The 25289-nt window shown below is 39.8% G+C and overlaps 1 long non-coding RNA gene across 1 annotated transcript in view; it reads right to left on the reverse strand.

The window, feature by feature from the left end:
- The window catches only part of LOC147574755 (uncharacterized), a 140160-nt gene that overhangs the window by 28954 nt on the left and 85917 nt on the right, over window positions 1–25289 (reverse strand). The window contains exon 4 of the long non-coding RNA XR_015243293.1: window positions 15670–15787. This is a non-coding gene — a long non-coding RNA (uncharacterized LOC147574755). The remainder of the gene's footprint in view (window positions 1–15669; window positions 15788–25289) is intronic.

Consider the following 25289-nt stretch of genomic DNA (forward strand, 5'->3'; position numbering starts at 1 on the left):
CGACCATCTGACTCCAAAGCCCATCTTCCTACTACCTGTACTTAGTGTCCTAATGCAATTTAAAAAAAGAAAAAGAAAATAAAAAAAGCTCAATAGGAGGACAGAGATGGCAAATGCCATCCTTGCTTAGAAAGGATAGAAGTTGTCTCCAAATCTTTTTAGTTCCCAAAAGTCACCATGACAGGTGAGTAGACATGGTGCTTCTTGGGAGCTGCTAATGAATACAGGCCCGGGAGGTGACAGGGAGGATTAAAGAGGAAGCAAGCTATGATATCAATGGTTGTCTCCTGTGTCTGGCTACAGCTCAGGGGCGTTTAGGAAGGCGCTAGGCAAATTTTCAGAGTAGGAAGCTTGTCTTCTAGAATTCAAGTTTTCTTTGCCTTTACTCACTCTGGAGCACTGGAGCTTATCTGCTCCCTCACTCCAGCCACTGTCCCCACAGCTTCTTGAAGGTCTAACTGCCCAGCAACCTCCTGCTCCTCCCTCTTCCACCAAGAGGGCACTGTCACTTCCCCGCCTCAGTACAAAGTAGTCCTAGGAATGACTCCAATATCTGCCATTTGCACTCAGGTTTAGGGTTTACCAGTGTGGCTTCCTCTTCAGGAAGTACTTGCATTTCCACACTTCTCTCTTCACTGGCACCCTCTAAACCAAGTCAATGTAGGCAGCAGCCATTTGGCCATAACTCAATCCCAAAAGATGCTTTATTTAATCAAAACAGATTTTAATCTAAAGATCTAAAGAGAGGAGAAAAAGAGATTCAATAAACAATTCATTATTATTACTTAGTAAACAATTTCTGAGAATAAGTAAAATTTTACAATGTCCTTACGAGGCAATGGCAGTTAATTGTGAGAATTCTTCCACACATTATGAATCACTTTCCTAGGCAGGGATGATATTTTAAAAAATTCAATAATGTTTTATGCTATTCAATTTATAAAAGTTGTATCAAAGGTGAAACAGAATGGTGATAGGACTAGGACCAAGTCATCAGATCCAAATTCCATGATCTTTCAATTATTTTCCTTGCAAATTTCCCTACTGTTTTAGCTCTGGGTTGTCTCTATGGTAACAAGAGGAACTTTTTCCAATTCTCTCTATACCGAGAACGTTCACATATAAGCTTTCAAATGCTTAAAGGTAACGGGGATCCGTTAAAGGAGTCTACATTGTTTCAACCAGTTAAATTGCAATAAAGAGAAGCCCCAAATTTTAGAGAGTGTAACCCAATGAAAATTTATTTTTCATACACCTCCAAGTCTCAAGTGGGTCAACAGACAAAACTCTTTCTCATAATCCTTTGGAGATATGGGCTGAGAGAGCACCACCTTGCACGTATGGTCAAGCAGGCTCTAAGCCAATCGGAAGATGCTGACTTGCACAATGGCTCTTAAAAGCTCCCACCTGGAGGGGACAGAGGTTTCCTCTACTCACACTGTATTGGCCAAAACAAGCTGTGTATATTCTGCCTAAGTTCACAGGGGATGGGGAACTATCAGCTTACCACATGTGTGGAAGGAGAAGACATTTGCAAACAATCAAAATTACTACCACCACACTCTCAAAAAAGAAATGAACATGACTGAAGGTTATCCTAACCACTAGATAATTTAATAACTCACTTATAATCCATTTAAAACTCATTTGTAGTCTACGGGTAGACACCAACAAGAATAAGAGAAAGCCTAGGACTGAGCATGGTTCATGAAATCAGGAATAAAAAACACTTTTCAAATAATCCCCCCAAATTAGTCACAAGGATAAGATGATTCAACACACATAAGTATTCTGTATATCACAGATGCCTGGTTCCTAGATTTAAAAAGTACCATAAATGAAAAACAACAATCAAGAATATCCAAAGCTTCTAGAATATCTCAAAACAAAAGTTATTATAACTAATCAATTGTATGAGGGAGGTAGATGGAGAAAATTATGATGAAAATTTGGTTGCAACGTTATTATATGGCAGCTTATTTATCCTAGGAAATTGAAACTTACATTATTTGACTTTCTATAATTTATATGGAAATTTCTCACATATCATTGCCTCAAATCCACATAGCAATCCAGCAAAGCAGTTCATCCTTATCTCCATTTCAGAGCGGAAGAGACTGAGGTTCTGTAAGTATATGGTTTGCCCAAGGTCCCTCATATAAAAAGAGTGACAGAGCCCATTTTGAGCCCATTTTGAGCCTGTCCCATTAACCCAAGAAAGGATTGAAATGTGGCAATAATATCGTAGGTTTTAATTCTTTTTTTTTTTAAGTTTATTTATTTATTTTGAGAGAAACAGAGAGAGTGTGAGCAGGGGAAGGGCAGAGAGAGACAGGGAGAGGGAGAATCCCAGGCAGGCTCTGTGCTGTCAGCACAGAGCCCGACATGAGGCTTGAACTCATAAAACTGTGAGATCATGACCTGAGCCAAAATCAAGAGTCAGATGTTCAACTGATTGAGCTTCCAAGGCAACCCCACAGATACTAAGTTCTTAAAGCTCGAATTATTTAGTCTTCCATTTCTTAAGCTGTGTCCCATATAAGAGCAGGTGTTCTTGGAAATAAAGAGAAAATGGAAATAGGTTTGGGACCCTCTGAGTTAAGCAAAAGAAAACATAGTTTCTTATAAGACTTTGCAGAATCCTTAATGCGGTATTAAGTATTGTTGGTTTCAATGAGTGAAAGTGTGGTTGACAGAATAACGATCCCCCAAGATGCCCATATTTTAATCCCAAACATGTGAATATGTTACATGGCAACAGGGACTTTGCAGATGTGATTAAGGGTCCTGAGATGGGAGACTGTCCTGGATTATCCTAATGGGCCTGGCTGTAATCACAAGGGTTCTTACAAAAAAGAGACAGGAATGTAAGGGTCAGAAGAGATGTGATGATATGATGATAGCGTAGAGGGCAGAGATAAGATGGCCCAAGACACAATCCAAGGGTTGTGTTTAAAAGCTGAAAAAGACAAGGGTATGAATCCTGCTCTAGAGCCTCTAGGTGGAAACACAATTTGCCAACACCTTGATTTTAGCCCAGTTATACCCATCTTGAACTTCTGGCCCCCAGAACTGTAAGAAAATAAATCTTTGTTGTTTGAAGCCATTAAATTTGTGACATTTTTTTTTTTTACAGTACCATAGGAAACAAACACAGGAGGATACAATAAGACTTTGCTTTTAAACTTATTTGTAATTGAACCTTTTATCCCCTATAATGCCTACCTCAAGAAATACAGTTTGGAGAACAATAGTATAATCCAATCCCCTACGATTATCCTGAGGTATGGGTTACTGATGTTGAGAATAACATGCTTGATCAGGGTCAAAAAATAATAGTAAATAGAAGAGAGCAGTATTTGACATTTAAAGCTTAGTGAGAATAACTCACTCAATCACCCCTTGATATTAGTTGCAAAGGTTTTGTCTCCTAAACATTACATGCACCCGGCTCTCTTGGCTACCTGGAGAGAAAAGGCAGACGTTCTTTCCCTGTCTCCTCTCTCTTCAACACAGACACTTTTCTTATATGCTGCAGGCAAAAATAATTTGAAGCAGGTGACAGCAGAGCTCTTCTTTTTAATGCCCTTTGCCTCAGGCACAAGACTGGATCTTTCCAGACACTAGAAATGTTATGAGCGGACATTCACCCATTCTCCCCCTGGCAAAGCCAAAACATACTTTTCAATTGGATCTCAGAAATGCTGATGAATATCAGAGGCCTGACAGGCTGCAGTTTTTACTTGTGTTTTACTTGGAGTGGCTTGCACAGGAGAGGAGAAAAGAGGGAGGGCAGGTCTCTCCAACCTGCAACCCTGCCTTGGCCTGCTAGAGATGAGAGGCGAGGGTGATGAAAATCCATCCTGCTAATGCAATAGGCTTAATGCTGGTTGGTTTGAAACCAGCAGAACCACAAAATTGCAAACCTTCTCAGAGTATAGCATTTCAGGATCATAAAGAAGTATAAATCATCACTAAAATAGTAGAAAACTGGGCCCCCAGCCTTCAAAGGTTTCTACAAATCATTTTTACCTCTTACCCAAGAGAAACACTCATGATGCATTAGATTTGGAGAAAGGAGGAAAAATTCCTGGAGAGCACAACTGTGGTTATGTCACTATCACTGAAGGGGCCAGCATGATTGAACTGTTTTGCCAGGACAGTAGCTTAAATCCCCCAAAGGCAATTGCAATACTCCAGTAAGTAGAAAATGAAGGTCTGCTCAATAATCTAGAATGATTGTTAATGTGAGTTCCAAAGACATTAAATATGCTTTATTCCAACATGTTAGAGGGCCATTGTTTATTTCATTTTCACAGCCTGCCCTCCTTCAATCTCATCAACATTTGTTCATTGGGATTGTGGCCAATATGCTATGGGCTGGAACACAAGCCACAATGAAACAAGCAAGCTGCTGGCGGACTGTTAGATTTTTCTTGATCTAGTTGGAGGGCCCAAGTGATGTACAGATGTCTTCCAAATGAGCTCTACTTCTTTATACAGAAGGCAGGCTGTGGCCATAGGCTATTATTTGATATTTTCAGCTGTCAAGTCACTTTTGATGGCTGAAAACGTTTACCTTGCTACCAGGAAGATGATGGGCTGGTCCTTAAGAAATACCCAGTAGAAACACTACTCATCACCATCCTATATGCAGTGACTCATTCAGCAAATACCTGATAGTCTTCCATAAGCAACGATACAGAACTGACTAATTCCTTATCCTTGAGGAGCTGACAGTGTTTTGCAGGGTAAATATGCATGTAAATATGTGGAATACAGATTAGGTCACAAAGAGCAGAGACACCCATTCTGTCTATGTGTCAGCAGAGGTGTCACATTTGCAAGAGGCACTTGAACTCAGTCTTGAGAAAATAAGTCAGATTTCAAAAGTCATGGCTTTTCAGAGCTTGCAGAGGCATGGAGTGCAACAACCCTCCGGGAAGTGCAAGTGGTTCGGAATGGCTAAATTGCGGGGTGAGGTGCGCAGTCGTCAGAAGGAAAGTTGAAGAGACAGGGAGAAGCCATATTAGGGAGGGCCTTGTATGACAAGAAGGACCTTCAGCTTGATGCCACATCAAAGAGGATTAACAAGTTTACTCAACACCACTTGGGATAACAGCCTGCGCTGAAATTGAAATAACCTGTGTTCTCTTTGTTTATCCAGCTTCTTCACTTCTCCTATCAATCAGGTCCAGGTATTTCAAACAAAAGGAGTTATTTTTCAAACAAAGAGAATTTAGTACAGGGCATTGTTTACATAGTGATGGGAAAGTTAAAAAGCCAAATCTGGGGCAGTGAGGCAACCTAGAAATTAGCAACAGCAGCAGATTACTATGCGATGTTACAGGAACCCGAAAGCCAATGATGTCTGGCTGGAACTAGGACCACTAGTAGTGCAGTAGCAGCTTCCCCTCGTAGGTCTACAAGATAGAGGGGCGCCTGGGTGGCTCAGTCGGTTGAGCGACCGACTTCGGCTCAGGTCATGATCTCGTGGTTTGTGAGTTCGAGCCCCGCGTCGGACTCTGTGCTGCCAGCTCAGAGCCTGGAGCCTGCTTCAGGTTGTGTCTCCCTCTCTCTCTGCCCATCCCCCACTCATGCTCTGTCTCTCTCTGTTTCATAAATAAATAAACATTAAAAAAAATTAAAAAGATAGAGTGATGGACTCCCCGGCAGGACCAGGAACCAGAGAGAAGATGCACCTGCTTCAAGATGCCACTAGATAGAGGGAAAAAAGAAGAAATATGCTGGCTTCTTCCTTTTCCTCTGGTTTTCCCCTGAGACTGTCCCTTGGGCAACCATACCTAGAAGATGGTACACAAGGAAATATGGGAAATGTCTTCACTGTGCACAGAGCAGTGCAGGGAAAGTACAGTAGATGAATATCTGCGACCTACACAGTCCACCCCTATTTTGCTTCGTAGCATTCACTGCACCTCTCTGCCCATATTTAGCTCTCACATCATAACAGCTTCCCTCTCCTGTTTCACAGAATATTATCCACAGAATCCACAGAATAACTGTCCAGCAAAAAATAAACATGTTCTCACCCACTTCCCAAAAGAGGAGATGTAAAGGCCCATCAATCACCATGTCCATATAGAAGTAAAGTATCCTCCCCTTCATGCCATCACTAGCCCAGTGACCTATGAACTAATTTTCTAAAAGTAATTCCTACTGACATCTTTTAAACAAAACGGTAGAGAAAATGAAACAAAAGAAACAACAGGATAATGTATACATAGTGAATATGTGTAGCATATAACTGATCACGAGGCCACGGTTGATATTTTTACGGCAGCTTTACTGAGGCATAATTGATATAAAATAAGGTGCATATATTTATTTAAAGTATGCAATTCGATATATTTTGACATATGAATATACCAATGGAATCATCACCGCCAAAAGTTTCCTCACATCCCTTTGAAATTCCTCTCTTCTGTTTCTCCCTATTCCCCACCCCCACCCCCCAGTCCCAAGTAACCACTGATCTTTCTGTCACAATGAATTTTATATAAATGTTAGGACTCATGAGTATTTTGTATGGATTCCTTCACCTAGCAAAGTTATTTTGATACTCATCCATGCTGTTTTGTGCAGCAATATCTTTTATTGTTGAGTAGTAATATATTTTATATGCATATATACCTATACACATATAGATAAAAACATATTATCTATTCGCCTGTTGATGGACATTTGCATTATGTGCTGTTTGGAGCTATCACAAATAAAAGTTGCCATGAAAATTCATATTCACGTCCTCATATGGGCATATATTTCCTTTTATCTTGAGTGAATATCGAGGAGTGGAATGGCTGGATCATGTATCAGCAATAAACTGTTTAAGAAAACTGCCAAAGTCTTTTCCAAAGTTGTTCTATCATTCCTCATTGATATTCTTCAAACACAATGTTACCTTAACCCTAAGTCATCACTTTTGTGAGGATTCTTTAACTGGTGGGGTGTTGCAAACATTCCTGAAATGTCTGCATATACAGCTTTCTGCTATTCTTGGGTTACTACTGTTTTCCGTTGACATTTATTATTAGACATGAAATTACTAAGAGACACTTTAGTGAATCCACTAATGCGCAGGATCTAAGAACCAGGTTCTGAGTTTCTATCTATCCCCACTGTGTAGAAGCAACCCTAATTACCCTTGGCAATCAGAATTAATCACCCAGCCAGAACCAATCACCTTCCTCTGACTACTGGATCAATGGCATGAGGATACAAAAAGAGCTCCAATCCAATGGAACAGGGGTTGTGTTCCCTGGTGGAAATAATACTCCTTTGGAATAATACTCCTTGGAAATTCCAGCCGTGAGAGAAAAAGTGTCATGTGCTGGTCGTTAGTTCAAAGTAAATGCTGTATCTTGTAGGAGAACAACTTAAACTCACAGAATGCTGTCTCCTAGCTAGTGCTGATGCTGAATGTTAATGTCCACCATTTTATCTTCAGTTAATGTCCACCATTTTATCAGGCTATCTGCTTCTCTTTTCTTTTTAAGTTTATTTATTTATCTTGAGAGAGAGAAAGAGAGGGCCTGAGCGAGGGAGGGACATAGAGAGAGACAGAGAGGGAGAGAGAGAGAGAATCCCAAGCAGGCCCCACTCTGTCAGTGCAGAGCCAGACACAGGGCTTGAACTCATGAACTATGAGATCATGACCTGAGCCAAGTTCAAGAGTCAGAGGCTTAAACTACTGAGTGAGCCACCCAGATACCCCAGGCTATCTGTTTCTGAAAGCAAAGATATAAAAAGAAAACTAATTAATTTTTTGGGCACTTCTTTTGATGTAAAATAATTTCTTCAGTCAAAAGCAATGTTGTATGGGATACTATCATGATAAGTAAAGTACTAAGTCCATGATCGTAGTGCATATAAAATACTTAAACATGTAAAACAACCATGAGCCAATTGGGCTGTATCCTAGAAGGTACAGATTGCTGCCCCTAACCTATGATGGAAAAGCAATGAAATATAATCAAACTGTTACCAGATGGATAGCTTGACCCCTGGTAGTGTAATAGTATCAAGTGAGGGGCTCAGGATTGGCCTTTGCTGTTGATACGTTAGGTACTTAGGAACTAGGCAGCCATATCAACTTTAATGAGGGGAGGCTCATGTTTTTGCATCCATGCAAAGCTTCCTTTCCCACCACTAGAGGCCAGTTTGTAAAGCAAGCATCCGAGCAGTTCAGAGAAGAGACTGACATCAACAGAAAACATCAACTTATCCACTTGAATATTACAAGATACCTCTCCATGGATATCCTTTGAGGAGTGTTCACAGGAACATAAATATGCTCATATTATTACAGGGAGTCTTTCTACATATCTTCTCCTAAACCTCATTGTTGATCATCATATAATCGTGTTTGTTCTGAGTTCCTGAGCAACATAGCCAAAGCGTTAGCCATTGCTAAAAAGATAACGTAGATCCATACCTCAGGACATATCTACTTACAAGTAAAACAGATAACCAGACGTATTATCTGAAGTTCATCCCACTTATGTGATTTTCTTTGACGACTCTTTTTAAGGGCTACCTCAGTGGTTCTAGACTGCAGCAACAATGATTTTTATCTGGTTACAGCATATTTTAAAGACTCACCTATAAGCCAGCTTTGAATTTTTTTGTCTTCTGTCAACTGGTAACAGATCTGGAAGCAATAAGGTATGTTTCTGGTGAGTCTTAAGGAAAATATGCATCTCTTTTCAAGGCAACTTTTTCGGGTGAATAAATTATAAGCTCTTTTAGTCCAGGAAGACTACCTTCATTAGACATAATTGTATCTGTTGGTAATGAAACTTTGCAGACATGTTTGTTCATGGTTCTCAAATTCAACTGCATCTGCTCAAATATCCCCCCTACACTCTCAGAGATCTATCATTTAGAAGTCATGCCTTAATGATAACATAATAAATTGGTGGGTCTGTGTTTTCAACTTGCATGGTTACTCTGCAAATTGTACATAGTTCTGATCTGTAACCTTGATAAAAATAAACTTCTGATATAAATAAACTCTAAGAATGCTATAGCAGCTCTCTGATTCTCTGGCTGTGTCCCTTCAGCTAAGAGTTTAAAGCTCAAAGCTTATCATTTTCTTTTTGTAAGCAGTCCAGCACAGTCAAAAACAGCCATCTCATTTTTGTAGTTAGATACAAGAGCTACTTGTTTTCCCTAAGCCTAGCTTTCAATTGGCACATCACTGCAAACAAACCAGGTTATAATTTAAGTAATTGCAATGCCACTTGATGAGATAGATTAATTATAGTATCTCATTTTCCACCTGAAAGTTTTGCACTGTGTTCAAGCTAAAAGAAGCAAGCAATCTAAGCTCAGAATTTGTTCTTGAGAATTTGTTTCCTGGGACTAATCCTGATATTAAAAAATTGTATCAGCCAAAGTCTAACCAGGAAAATATAAACAAATTAAAGTATTTCCAATAAAATAAATTTAATATAGGAAAATGGTTGAATATGTGTTGACAGAGTTTAGAAATTAGTAGGAGATCATGAAGCAACCCACAGATTAGAACAGCAGGAAAGACCTCTATACACAGGAATAGAGAAAGCAAGAGTGATTTTTCTGAAAAAGTTCCGCTGCAAACTAGAGGGGGTACAATTCAAAGTGGGTTGTTTGTTTGTTTTTGAGAGAAAGAGAGAGAGAGCAAACAGGGGAGGGGCAGCAGGAGAGGGAGAGAGAGAAAATCCCAACCAGGCACCATGTCCGGCGTGGAATCTGACATGGGGCTCCATCTCCCAACCGTGAGATCATGACCTGAACCGAAATCAAGAGTTGGATGCTTAACCAACTGAGCCATCCAGATGGCCCTCAAAATTTTAAGTAGTAGGGACATCTCCATTATAATGAAGGAGGACCAGGTAGATGCAAATGTATATTTGATATTGGGAAGATATTTTGTTGTGATTGAAAGTTAATAGAGATGATCCTTGATATGTAGGAATTCAACAGGGAATGGGAGAAGAGTGTATAAGCATGTACAAAAGCCCTGTGGCTGGAGGAATATGACATGTATATGAAACTGAGAGAAGGGCAATGTGCCTGGAGCCAACTAAAGAAGATGGAAACATGGTACACACTGACACTAGAGAATGCAAAATACTACAGGGCAATATTTTTTTTAATCCATAGAGCAGTGAGTAGGCCATCAAAGGCTTTGAACCTGGAAAGTAACAGATTCAGATCTGCTATGAAAAGATGACTGTAGCTATGTCACAGAAAATGCACTGGAGGGGAGGTAGTTACCATGGTATCTTAGACTACATTGAAGTTGATAGAGATGAGTAGTGTATATACTTGAGCGAGTTTTAGAAAAAATAAAAAAACAGGACTCAGTGCTGAATGGGACTGGTGGAGTAAATCAGAGGGATTTGTCAAAGATGATTCCTACCTCCTGGCTTCCATATGTGAGTAGATATTAGATCATTTGCTGATAGCATTACTGACGGTATTTGCTTGAAAAAGAGCAAGATAATTGTGAGTATATTCTTGGACATATTTGGTTTAGGTGATTTTGAGATACTTAAGAGAAAGGGCCAAATAGGCAGATAGATATTCAGGTGCGAAACAAAGGAACAGTCTGGGCTAGGAAAATGGTATTTGGGATTCATCAACTTAAAGATGGTAATTGAAGGTATGAGCAAGAAATGGTACAGAGGGAAGAGGGCCAAGAATGGAACTGTAACTCCCTTAGCCAACAATTAGGTACACAGGTTAAGCCTAAAACAGAAATAGGAAAAGAATTAATAAATAAGTAGGAGAAATGCAAAGAAAGTGTTGTGCCACAGAGTTCAAGGAAAGAGTGTTTTGGGAAGGAGGATGTGTCCAAATCTGCTGAGCGGTAAGGAAGAAGCAAAGTGCAAGTGTCCATTCAATTTAGTGAAATGGACATTATTGATGACATAAATGAGAGCAATTTTGGTGGAGTCAGGAGATCAAATGCCAAATAGAGGTGAACTGAGAAGCAATTTGAAGAAGTGGCTATAGAGGGGAAGAGAAGAGAACGCCATATTTGAAGAGAGAAGGAGATTCTTTTTGTTATTCTTAAAAGAATCAGAGATAAGCATGTTTAAAAGTTGATGGAAAGTACCCAGTTCAGAGGGAAAGACTTAGTACATGAGGATGGGAAGTTCTGGAGCAAGCCCAAAGGGGTTAAAGTGTTAGGCAACAGGGACACCTCCTTTGTAATGAGAAGGAAGAAGGACAGGGGAAATGCAAACAGTTTGTCTGCGATTAGGAAGATGCTTTGTTGTTTCTGAGGAGATAACAAAATTGTCTTGTTAAAGGCTTTTAATTTCTTTGCCAAGTCAAGGTCCTCTTCCTGGAGAGGGGGAAGAACAGCTCAGAGGATGAGAAAAGGGTTGGAAAATGAAGGGAAGAAGAACGCAGAATGGCAGGACATTCCCATGTCAAGTTTTCAAAGACTGTAACAGTTTTGCTTCTTACTTGGTATACCTTGATTTCCAATTAGGAAGTGTTTCCTTGAACTAATGTCAGGTTCCTTTGGAAAGAATATTTTGTGTCTCATTGAGGCTTGTCTCCTCTTATTCATTCTCTCTCCCTCCCTTCCTCCCTCCACCCCAGAAGCGCGCGCGCACATACACACACACCCCATCACCCATCATACCATCACACCATTCAATCCTCTGAAAATTTAATGCTATGTGAATATTGCCCTTAAAAATCAATCAACTGCCACAACATTTAAAAATTTTTTTTAACGTTTAGTTATTTTTGAGAGAGAGAGACAGAGCATTGGTGGGGAAGGGGGCAGAGAGAGAGGGACACACAGAATCTGAAGCAGGCTCCAGGCTCTGAGCTGTTAGCACAGAGCCCGGTGCGGGGCTTGAACCCATGGACTAGACCATGAGATCATGACCTGAGCTGAAGTTGGACGCTCATCTGACTGTGACACCCAGGCATCCCTCAACTGCCACAAATTTTACAGCTAAAATCATAGTGGAATTTAGTGCCCCACTAACAAGGAACCTAAAAAAAAAAAAACAAAAAACAAAAAACAAAACAACAACAACAACAGAACATTGCCTGACATCTGACATTTGCTAGATCTGTACAAAGACCTCACTGGAGTGTTGTTGTCTCTGTTTATCACAACTGAGCTTGTAGCACAGGCACTGCCTTAACCCAAAGCCTGCACAGCCTTAACAAAACCCCTATTAAAACTCCAAAGGAAAAAAAGGCAGCCACAAATTCTTTTACTTTTCCATACATTTCATGGGAGTGTCCAAGAAACCTGTATGAGAGCTGTTTAACTCCAGTGTGTTACAGAGTAATAGAGACTGTATGAAAAGAAATGCATGACAGGTAAAATAAAGTGCTTGAAAAACTAACGTCTCTATAAGCGAACCCCAGGTTCACACTGATTTGTAGCTTCCAATTAAGGAAGTCGCAGACTGAATCATACCAAGATTTTCCTTGTCTTTGGCCCTAATATTTGCTCCAAAGAAGTGGCTTCCTTTCTAGAGAACATTACTGGCCACAGAATATTCACCATCACAGTAAAACATGAAGGTGATTTTGTTAGATTTCACTCTTATCATTCAACTGAAGAGAAATCTTCCAAATATAAAAGGAAGGAGAATGTTCCCTCCTATTTCATCAACTGTTATAAAATTCATGAAGCCCTGTCTGGCTTGGGTCTTCTATCTACTGACAAATGTAATTAAAATTAGACTTGAGAAAAAATAGGAATGGAAATGTCCAAGTATAAGGATGTTGCCACTGAAAATTGGTTTCTAAAAACAGCATCGATTAGAAAGGAAGTGCAGAGAAGTGAGAAATCTGCTGCCAATAGTGCATCTCCAATTATATAAAACATGGCAATCGAAGGCTCATGAGGTTAGGGAGACTGTTATTAAATAATGCAATTAAAAGCTAATAAATTTAGGCTTCCGCCTATACACAGAAAGGGTATTTGGTATATTAGCTTTCTATTGCTGCTGTTACCAGTGGCTTGTAAAACAACACAGTTTTATGATTCTACAGTTCTATAGTTTAAAAGTCTGACATGGGTGTCACTGCGCTAAAATCATGGTGTCAGCAGCACTGTGTTTTGCTGGAGGCTCTGAGGGAACAATTTGTTTCCCTGCCTTTCACCTTCGAGAGGCAGCCCACACTCCTTGGCTTGTGGCCCCTCCATCCATCTTCAAAGCTATCAGCCCAAAATCTGACTCTGGTTCCCTATCATGTCTCTTTTACCGACCTCACTCCTGCCACTTTTAAGGACCCTATGATTACAGTGGATCCACCTGTAGCATCCAGGGTTATTTCCCATCTCAAGGTTCTCAGATAATCACATATGCAATATCTCCTTTGTCACATACGATAACATATTTACAGGTTCTGAGGATTAGAATGCTGACATGTTGGAGGGGGGCATCATTCTGCCTTCCACACTTGGGAGAGAAGAAGGGCATGTGTATAAAAGATATATATTACTGCCAGGTCTCTGTTTTCTAAGCCTACCATGCTCAAGTAGGAGATAAAAGAAATGTTAAGTATTTTTTTTCCCCGTAACTGTGCAGTACATCAGATAATCAGACCACTCATCTTCAGTGACAAGAATGCTAACTAAGAACAGGATTCCTTTGGCAGAATGAAACTAACTCAGAAGATAGGGATTGATGATCGAAAAGCTACCGGGGATGCCCACAGGATGTCATACATCTCCTTTCCAGGAAATTACAGCAGTGGAGAGAGAAGACAGAGGCCATAAAATGGTCATAAAAATGTATTTTAATTAAATTATTCCACAATAAAACTAAAAGGAATCTAAAAATAACAGCTGATTATTATCCTCATCATGCTTCAAGAATGGCCTGTGCAAGACATTATTTTGAGAGGACAGCTAAGATGGTTACAGACCATTCTACCCTGGCTCTCTCTCCCCTCTCCTTCTCTAGGTCTCTCTCTCTCTCTCTCCCTCTCTCTCTACCTCTCAACCCTCTTGCTCTGCTAGCTTTCATTTCATCCTGCAAGAATGACGACCTGAGTGGAGATCAGGTGTACCTATTCATTACCTTTGAAAGCACAGGACATCAGTGGGCTTCACATCGCTGTGTTTTTAAATTGGCATCAGGCAAATCATTGCTTTAGCTGCATTTATTTTACCTTCAAAAACAGTGTCAGATGCCAAGAGATACCACGGCCAGAAAGCTGGGTTTCCGAGAAACAATAACTTTCACATTTTTGTCATCATAATCTAGGGCCGAAGGAAATAACTTCCATAGTTTTGTCATCATAATCTAGATCTAAATTTGCTTTTTAAAAAATCTATAGAACTAAGCCATCCACATTTTTCAAATAAAAAAACTGGGCATGTGTTCTAACAAAGGATGTTTCATTATTTATAAATTTAAATGAAAAGTGTTACAAAGTCATAAAAAATAAATTGCACTTAGCTTACATACTGAATAAATTTACTTTATTGCAAAAAAAATGAAATTATAAGAAATCAAGGCTTCCCTGGGAAGCCCAGCATGCATGGTCACCATTATTTCTACTGGGCAGTTCAGAATGCTATTTGGTTGTAAAGCCCACAATTTATTTTGGGCAGCGTCTGCCACTGCTTCAAAAGCTTCAGCAAAAAAAAAAAAAAAAAAAAAAAAGTCTTTTTATTCCATGTGAAATCATGTGAACTGAGTATTTGGCCTGCTTAATTATCCCAAGAGTCTGGTTCAGTAGTTCAGTGTCTGGCACACTAAATGCTCAATAAATGTAGATTGAATAAATGAACAAATGCACGAACAATTTAAGATTAGCCATACGGAAAGCAGGCCAAGTTTCCTTTCTGCCAAGACAGAGTAAAAAGCTCACAAGATCTGTTTGGAGGAACACCTTCTCAGGACACTTAGTCCTATAAGGCTAGAAACATTTATAATGAATAACTGATCACTAATTTAACGGATTTCATCAAGGTGTATCAACTTGTGATAGAACCATGAAAAGGTTTTTTGTCTTTGTTTTGTTTTGTTTTGTTTTTTAATAAAAGTTCTTTGTCAAGTCTCCATTCCCACTGGATTTCACGCTCCCAAGTGGTATCTCAGTCCAATTTCCTAAATTTTCTGACTGATTTTGGTGCTCTGTTTAAAAACCTTAATGTCAATTTCAACTCACAGCTCACTTCCTCTACAATTCAAGACAGGACAGACAGGTATGTACGTGGCTTGGAACAAGGGGAGGTGACAGGGAGTGGAGAGGGTGTTCTCTCTCGTACCATTCTTCACCTCCTTTGCTATGATTGCTCTTCTGGGACTGGAGCAAGGATGAAGGAGAGGAAGGAAGACGTTCTGCAAAGCGACCATTCAGAGTAAACTGGCCTCTCTCTCTTGCCAAGGGGCCACTGTCTGGCCCTCATTTCCTTCTCTCTACCACAGGCTGACTTCCTCACGGGAGGCATTTTTGGACTCGCAGGTGGGACTTCGGGGGGTTTCTCCCTGCTTAACTCCCTGATGTTGGGATCTGACTGGGGCGGGGCTTCTTCCTCCTGGCCTCAGGCCTGGCGCAGGTGATCCACCCACATCCTCTTACTGCTGGGCTTCCTTTGCCCAATGGGTGGCACCTGGAATGGGGCAGCAATTTTGAAAGAAGCTTAATATTCAGTCACCTACTCACCTTCAGTGAGGTTCCACTCACATATCCTGGTCACAGCAAACATAGACTTGCAGGCTTCACCATGGGATTTTCTCCTTCTGCACTGTCGTATCCCTCTGGTCCCTTAACATGCTCAAGCCTAGAGAACAGATGATTTATCAACTCAGTGGCTCAGCAATTTTTTAAATATGTATTTATTTACTGGGGGGGAGGGGCAGAGAGAAGGGGGAGAGAATCCCAAGAAGGCTCTATACTGTCAGCACAGAGCCAGATGTGGGGCTCGGTTCCATGAAATGTGATATCATGACGTGAGCCAAGATCAAGAGTCAGGTGTTCAACCAATAGAGCCACCCACATGCCCCAACTCAGCAATTTCTTAAAAAAAAAAAACTTTTTTTAATGTTTATTTATTTTTGAGACAGAGAGACAGAGACAAAGCACCAGCAGGGGAGGGGCAGACAGAGAAGGAGCCAGAGAACTTGAGGCAGGTTCCAGGCTTTGAGCTGTCAGCACAGAGCCTGAGGTGGGGCTCGAACCCATGGACCATAAGATCATGACCTGAGACAAGTCAGACGCTTAGCCAACTGAGCCACCCAGGCGCCCCTCAGCAATTTCTCTAACAATTCTTTTTTAAAGCTTATTTATTTTGAGAGAGAGACAGAAAGAGACAGAAAGAGACACAGAGAATTCCAAGCAGGCTCTACACTGTCAGCAAAATTGAAATCATCCCCTGAGTGAAATCAAGAATATGATGCTTAACTGACTGAGCCACCCAGGTGCCCCCAGCTCAGCAATTTCTTTGTTTCTTTTTTTTTATGTTTATTTATTTTGAGAGAGAGAGTGCAAGTGGGAAAGGGGTTGAGACAGAGAGAGAGGGAGAGAGAGAGAAAGAAAGAATCCTAAGCAGGCTCCAGGCTGTGAGCACAGAGCCCAACTCAGGCTCAATCTCACAAACCGTGAGATCATGACCCGAACTGAAATCCAGAGTAGGATCTTAACCAACTGTGACTCAGCAACGTCTAACAGATTATCCTTAGTCCTTGACTTACTTATGCGGTCAGGGAAGGCAACTTGGGCATGCCCAACCTGTGGAAAGATAGGAGAACAAAGCACATGATGCTTTCTTCTTTTTACTTTTATTTTTTAAAATACTTAGTGTGTATTTATTTGAGAGAGAGAGACAGAGAGACAGAGAGAATGAGCAGAGGAGGGGCAGACAGAGAGAGACACACAGAACTTGAAGTGGACTCCAGACTCTGAACTGTCAGCACAAAGCCCAATGCAGGGCTTGAACTCACAAACTGTGAGCCAAAGTTGGACCCTTAACGGACTGAGCCACCCAGGCGCCCCACATAATCCTTTCTTGCTAAGGATGGAATTGCTACCACTCTATACAACCCATATTTCCTTAAGAATCCTTTCTGCAGATTTCTTTTATATATGTTGGGTAAGAGAAGGGTAGGTATGCTCATTAAACTGCTGTCCTTGGTTTCTCCTGGGGAAGAGTAGCAGGCCTCCTAGATTGAGATGTTCTGCACTTTAACATTAAAGTAACTAGTGACCGTTATTTTCTTTTGTAGCCACCAGCTGAGTGATCCCTGAATAACAGAATCACAATTAGAGAGAACCTGACAGGTGGCCAGGCTTTTTTCTTACACATAGTACTCTACATGTATCGAGCCATTTTTCTCCCCACATAAACTCTAGGAATGAGGTGTCAGTATGTCCATTTTACAGTAAATTTCACAGGATTTTTCTGTGTAGATCACTGCTACATAAGGTATACTAATAAGTGTTTAAGAAACAGATTAGATTTTTAAAAATGAATTTAGCTAACTTATACTAACTTAGAGAATATTATTGTAATCATCTTACAATATGGTGAGATCAGTAATGTTCTGATTCCCACTTATAGTAACTTGTCCAATTTCACCAAACCACTGAGTGTTAGAATTAGAACTAGACATTCTTCCTTGATGCTGTGCTGTTAATAGGAAATTCTATTTTTCCACTTGTTATAGTTCAGGTCCAGTGGGTCTTCTATTCCAGGACAACATCTGTGCCATATACCAAGATGTATATGGAAAAGCCACATACGCATCAAATAAGAGACAAGTGAATTTATTTGCAATGAGCTTATTCAGAAAAACAATTCATTCTAGTGAAGCTTCTTCATGAATAAAATACTGCAGGTGTCACGACACGAAATCTTCTTGGGCTTCTGGTAGATAGGGCTCTGATGTTTCTTCTTGGACCATCTCCATTCAAAGGGCAAGCAATGTGTGTGTTGGTAGGGCAGTGCTGAGCACAGATGCCTGCCAATTCAAGCAACTTAAATTATTCAAGAGCAAGGCTGCCTGGACGACAGAGGAAATCCCACTTGGTGTGCAAACATATCCACACATCGTTTTCAAGATTTAGAAATTTCTTTTCTTCTATCTTGAAGTCACATGGCTATTATATCCCAGAGTACTCTGTAATCCAATAAATATTCTGTCTATATGTTTACAGTTGATAAGGGCGAAAAGGGGGCACTGAAATGGTTTGTGTAGCATCTGAACCACTTTGGAATATTGGTGCCGAAACAAAGACTCTCATGGAGACCTAGATTTCCATGATTTGAAGAGGAAAGTCAGCCTTAGTGGATGGATGGCAGGTGTCCTGAAGATACCAGGGCTATCCTCCCCTACATATGATCTTCAAATGCACCTTTTCTTCCTCAGTTCTGGAATTCTTCACAGCATTACATTATTTCCTCTAATAAGTCTACTAAAATGCAAAATCCAGCAAATAACTCATCTTTTACCAATCAGTCAGATATTGGTAGCAATCATTTAAATTAACCACTTCATCCTATCAATTGATAAAGGCAATGATGAAATAGCCTTATTTGAATTGGAGGAGAACATGACTATTACCAAGGAGACATGCACAACAATGCTCACTGCAGCACAGCTTCTAGTAATGAAAATCAGAAACACTTTAGGTGCCCATTGAGGAGAATATAGTAAATTATGATGGATATTCCTAATAGAATATTATATAGCAGTAAATATCAATGTTTGGATTAATATCTCAAAAACATAATGTTGAGAAGAAAAATTAACCAAGGGAAATTAAAAAAAATTTTTTTTAATGTTCATTTTTGAGACAGAGACAGAGTGCAAGCGGGGGCGTCGGGGAGGGGCAGAGAGAGAGGGAGACACAGAATCTAAAGCAGGCTCCCCGGCATCTGAGCTGTCAGACCCAATGTGGGGCTCGAACTCATAAACTGTGAGATCATGACCTGGGCTAAAGTCGGTTGCTTAACTGACTGAGCCACCCAGGTGCCCCTTGAGGGAAATTTTTAAACTGAATTTTTGGGCATTTAAAAAATCCTCTAAGCAATATCACAAAACGTTGTGTAATATACTAGAGCAGTTACCAGCATTAACATATGATGAAGCCCACTGGTTCTGGAGTTAGATGCCTGCCTGCCTGCCTTTGAATCTCAGTTCCACTACCTATTAGCTGTGTGATTTTGTGCAAGTTATTTAAGTTCTTGATAGCCCCACGTTTAAGTGGAGGAAATAATAAGTACCTATTTCATATAGGATTGTTTCAAAGTCGAGGAAGGAATACACGTGAGCCACCTGGAATACTGCTAGTTGTATACTAAGTGGTCAATGAACATCAGTTATTATTAATTGCTTCTGGGTACATATATGTAGAAACTGTAATCCATGATACTGGATGGCTCTAGGGAGAAAGGGAGCTGAGAGGTTGAGTAAGACTATGAGAACTTCACCTTTATTCTGTGTTCTTTTTAAAAATAAGACAAATTGGGGCGCCTGGGTGGCGCAGTCGGTTAAGCGTCCGACTTCAGCCAGGTCACGATCTCACGGTCCGTGAGTTCGAGCCCCGCGTCAGGCTCTGGGCTGATGGCTCAGAGCCTGGAGCCTGTTTCCGATTCTGTGTCTCCCTCTCTCTCTGCCCCTCCCCCGTTCATGCTCTGTCTCTCTCTGTCCCAAAAATAAATAAACGTTGAAAAAAAAATTAAAAAAAAAAAATAAGACAAATATATGGAACCAATACAAATGATGATGATAAAAATACTGATCGTGATGATGATTTTAAAGCCTAAATGTCAAAGCGTAGAAGCAACACACAGAGGCACCTGGGAAGGTCAAGACAAATGTCACAATTCTGAAAGAGGCCTGCCCTATTTTAATTGAGGCTCAGACAAGGGAGGGAAGCCAGATTAAGGAATGCAAGAGGGGAAGTCTGAGTAGAGCTATCAGATGGTCTGAAAAGAAGACTTCCGGGCAGGGCAGCAGAGCAAGCTGATCTGCAATCCGAGGGGCAAACTTCTCACCAAGCCAAAGTAAGACATAATACCAGTACCCTCTGGTTAGAAAGAGCTGAGACCTGAGGAGTTTATTCAAACAAGAACAGTGCAGATGGGTCTGGAGGATGCTGATAGTCTCTTGGACTTCAACCTTGTATCACCCATAAGCAAAGACCCAAGAAGACTATGGCCTGAGAAACATCTGGTAAGAGTTGTCAAAGACAGTCCCTGAGAGCCTGATTTTGAAGGATAGGAAGAGGTGCCATTGGGGAATGAGCAGAAGGCCAGGTATGGGACAGGGTCAGGGGGAGGGGCATAAAATGAAGGTCAGAATGAGAGGAGCTGAGAGATTGATACAATCCTGAAACAATGACAGGGGCTACAGAAGAAGTCTCTTTCCTGTCTGTGGAAAGTTTCAAATAACATAAGCTAGAGGGATCTGAGGACAAAGTACCAGGCAGTTCCCTTAAGAAAGTAGCTCAGCATGTAACAACTATGTTGGGCACCTGAAACTAACGTAACCTTGTGTATCAACTATACTTCAATTAAAAACAAAAAGTCGTTCAGAGACAGGCTATTGTTCTCCTACCTCCCAAGGTTTTTCTCTCCTTTCCCCTCCACTCACTCTCTATATAGTTTTCCATCCATCAAGGCATTGTGTCCATAGATCTGAGGTTGTTCCAGAAACTCCTGTTTAGAACTGGGCTAAATACTTTATCTTTTTGTACCTTGATTTCCTTATTTCTGTAATTAACTTTAAAACTTGTTGAAAGATTGGGGTGCCTGGGTGGCTCAGTCAGTTGAGCCTCTGACTCTTTATTTTGGCTCAGGTCATGATCTGAGGTTTGTGGGTTTGGGCCCTGCATCAGGCTCTGTGCTGACAGTGCAGATCCTGCTTGGGATTCTCTCTCCCTTCCTCTCTCTCTCTCTGCCCCTCTCCAGCTTTCCCTCTCTCTCTGTCTCTCTCTCTCTCTCTTTCTATCTCTCTCTGTCTAAAAATGAATAAATAAACTTAAAAAAAAGTTGTTCAGGGATTAATCACACTGACATATTTAAAGGTTTAGCCCACAGCTTGGCATAGAAAATGCTCAGTAAATGGCATTAATTACTAGCACTAAGCACTTAGTAGGCATTCAATAAATATTTGCTTAACTAATTAATTAAAAGTGTAAATTAAGTTGGAGTCTCTGGGTAGATGACCACTAGTAGAATTTCTGAGCTAATCCAAATAAACATCTTTTTCCCCTGTACATATAGAGGTCAGTTGTTAAGAATACATTACTTTAATATTATAGGTTTTCATGGCTCATCTTTTACCACCTGAGACTTAAGTTGAGATTTTTACACTGCTTGTGGCATTGTGCTATTTATCACTTTCAGATGCCTTGACCTAGTGCATGGAAAAGCAGAACATTATGCTGCTCCTCCTCTCGGTCATGTGGAACACAGGGACAGTGGTCTAGGTTTTGATAAGGACACCCAGACGCTAAGCAATTCATGTAGTATCCAGGTTTACACATCCAGAGTATCAGCTGTATCCAGGATCCACCTGCTTCTTTTTTTTTTTTTTTTTTAATTTTTTTTTTTTCAACGTTTATTTATTTTTTTGGGACAGAGAGAGATAGAGCATGAACGGGGGAGGGGCAGAGAGAGAGGGAGTCACAGAATCGGAAACAGGCTCCAGGCTCTGAGCCATCAGCCCAGAGCCCGACGCGGGGCTCGAACTCACGGACGGCGAGATCGTGACCTGGCTGAAGTCGGACGCTTAACCGACTGCGCCACCCAGGCGCCCCCCACCTGCTTCTTATATCGAGTATCTGCCAGATTCCTTGCTGTTACCCTGAATTCACACATTCCCCACCCCTCCTGAGAGGTCTTCTCGCTCAGAAACACCCAGAATCATGTATACACAAATTCCAAGTGAGATTTCTAACTAAGTGGTCTCCAAATAGCTTGAGCGAATATCCAATTAGAAAAAGAAGCAAATTCAACATATGTATGCCATATGTACTATCATTAACTAAACTTCAACACAATTGTTTCTTGTTAACAAAGGTGGATGTAAAATTTAATTTCAACAAATTTTCTTTATAATTAAAAAAATTCCTTGCCCATCTTCTTGACACATATAATTAGATAACCATTGTTTTTACTTCCTGGTTTGGTTGCCAAAGAGCTACTGCTAAGAACTAGAGCTGCCATTTTTTTTATTAGAATTTTTCCTATTTTTCAACCTATGGATTTGTTTTAAAACCACTGAAATTGTTTCCACATCATGTAGTGTGTTTAAAATTAATAAACGAACAAACAGGAATAACACTGGGTCAATTAATCCCTCCAAAATGTGAGACCCCCATCTTCCCTCAGGGTAACTCATAGATAATTTGTGACCCGCTCACACAGCGACCTATGAGTGCACCAGTACTAATCCACATGTTAAATACTATGAAGCATAAGTAATCTTTCATGCTAGAGAACAACTGAAAAAGAAGTTCTGGTACTTTGTTCCCACACTCTAATGGATCCTTCTTCTCACTCCTTTTGTTACACTTCCCCATCTCCCTTTGGAGACCACTGATGTGAATGCTTTACCTAAAGTAATAAATACATCAACAGCATCAAAACCATTTTAGGGACAAAACAACTAGTCTTAAGGGAGTCTGCTTAAAAAAATTATCTGATAAGAATCTCAGACTGAAGAAATACTGAATTGTAGAAGTAAACAACTTCTAAATGTGCCATGTGCTCGTGGGCCCACACATAAGGAGCAAAAGAAAAGATGGAAAGAATGATGTGGACTTGAACTCCATCATTAATGAAAAAAAGAAGTTTTGCTAGGGCAGCAGCAATCAGCAACATCTTTGGACATCCTCCATATGCATTGTACTTAGAATGATAGATTGTTTCACCAGGCTTTGCCTTGGCCTGCTGTGGGAGGTACTGTGTGATATTTATGGTGTGTCCAAACCTGATCTGTTTGTCAATGTCATCCTTCTCTAACCAGATCTGGTTGTATTGACTCATGATTTCCACAGTAGTAAGAGGAGAATGATAGATGGAGCCTTAGAAAAGAACCTACACTCTATTTCCAGTATCACTTTTCGGTAAGATAGGCCAGTTTGAAAGGGCTATTATAGCCACATCCTGAATCTATTTATTGGAAAGTAATGTTTCATTTATTAGTGTTCCCTTGAATCACATTGTTGATTTGGAAAATAAACAACCAACCAACACTTTAAAATTCTTATTCTTTAAATCACTCCTCCTCTCCCCCGCCAAATACTTTATTTACATTTTGGGGAAGTAAATGTCCTACTTTGTACATATATTTGTATTTTCCATCTCTTCCCCTCCTTTTCTGGTTTCAAAGAATGAATAAAATATATCTCCATTTTTCACCTCTACTTGGAGAAATTTATGAATATCTCTGTAAGATTAATGTACATATATTCCCCCACTTAAATACTATCTTCCATATCTACAAAACTCAAAAACTGTTAAGGACTTACTAGTAAGTTTATGGGAAAGTAAGATAATATTTCTCTAGGAAAAAAGAACTTTGTAGGTTACTAATGAAGTGGTAATTTGTGTGTGTGTGCATATGTGTGTAGTTATGTGTAGTTATACGTGGGACTGCAGTTAAATATTCTCCAATAATTTGGAGAGAAGGGAATTTAGAAATGACTTAATTCCTTTGGATATAATTTAAGCTATAACTACCAGAACTGAGTACCTTCTTTTTGTTCAACTATAAAAAGACCAAAAATGAATTAGAACAGAAATATGCCATATCATTTCACAGACAAAATGATTCTCATGCCAGAAAAATATTGATTATATTAACATAATAAAAAACAGAATGTATCCATACAAATGGGCTTTGGCCAATGAATAATTTTTTTTTAATTTTTTAACGTTTATTTTTGAGGGGGAGAGGAGCGCAAGCATGGGAGGGTCAGAGAGAGACAGAGACACAGAATCTAAAGCAGGCTCCAGGCTCCAAGCTGTCACCACAGAGCCTGATGTGGGGCTTGAACTCACGAACCATGAGATCATGACCTGAGCTGAAGTTGGACTCTCAACCGACTGAGCCACCCAGGCACCCTGATCAATGAAGAATTTTAAATAAACAGAATCACTGTTTCTAACTCCTTTCTTCAGTGTTCCAGATGGGTCTACCCAGGCACAATTCTTTGAGAGGCAAATGTTTCTGTTGCACAGATAGGCACAGCTACTCTATGGGGCTTGATGTCTCAAGATTTTATACAGCAGGCCACTCTCCTGTCCTTGAATTTTTTACACCTGTATTGAAGGATAGTTTACATAGCACAATAGTCATCCATTATATGTGTGCAGTCAAATGACTCTTAATTTATACAGTTGTATAATCATGACCACAATCTAGTTTTAGAATATTCCCATCATCCAAAGTTTCCTTGTGCTCATTTGCAATCAATTCCTACTCAGACTCTCAGTCCCAGACAACTATAAATCTGAATTTCTGTCTCTATAGATTTGCCTTTTCTGGAAATCTTATATAAACAGGGTCATATAATATATAGTCCTTTATAACGAATTCTTCCATTTAGCATAATATATTTGAGGTTCATCTATGTTGTAGGTATCGATAGATCATCTTTAAAATTGACAAATAGCATTCCATTCAAATATATGTATGCATCTACATTTTATCTGTTCACTAGCTCTGGCATACTTGGATTACATGAATAAATTGCCACGGGCAATTGCCACAAGTCTTAGTGTGAACATGTTTTAATTTCTCTGGGGTAGGTAGATACCTAGAAGTGAAATTGCTAGGTTAGATGGAAGTATATGTAAGTGCTTATACCATTTTACATACTCAACAGCAATGTACAAAGATTTCAGTTTCTCCACATCTTCACCAACACTAATATTGTAAGTCTTTGGATTATAGCCATTCCAGTGGGTGCGTAGAGGTATCGCATTGTGGTTTTAATTTGATTTCTCTAATGACTGATATTAAGCATCTTTTCATGTGCTTATTGGCAATTTGTATATTTTTGTTGTGAAATAACTATTCAAATGTGCCTCCCATTTTTTAATTACATTGTCTTATTATTGAATGATAAACATTATTTATATATTCTGGATACAAACCCTTTTTCAGATATATGTTTCACAAATATTTTCTCCCAGTCACTTACTGGTCTTTTTATTTTCCTTCTTCAGAAGAGTAAAAGTGTTTTTTTTTTTTAATGAAGTAAAATTTATCATTCTTTTTATTTTTTATGTCTACTTATTTATTTTTATTACAAATTTTTAATGTTTATTT

Source organism: Puma concolor, chromosome D4 (genome assembly GCF_028749965.1).
Source record: "Puma concolor isolate L17-30 chromosome D4, mPumCon1.1.hap2, whole genome shotgun sequence".
NCBI classification, from domain to species: domain Eukaryota; kingdom Metazoa; phylum Chordata; class Mammalia; order Carnivora; family Felidae; genus Puma; species Puma concolor.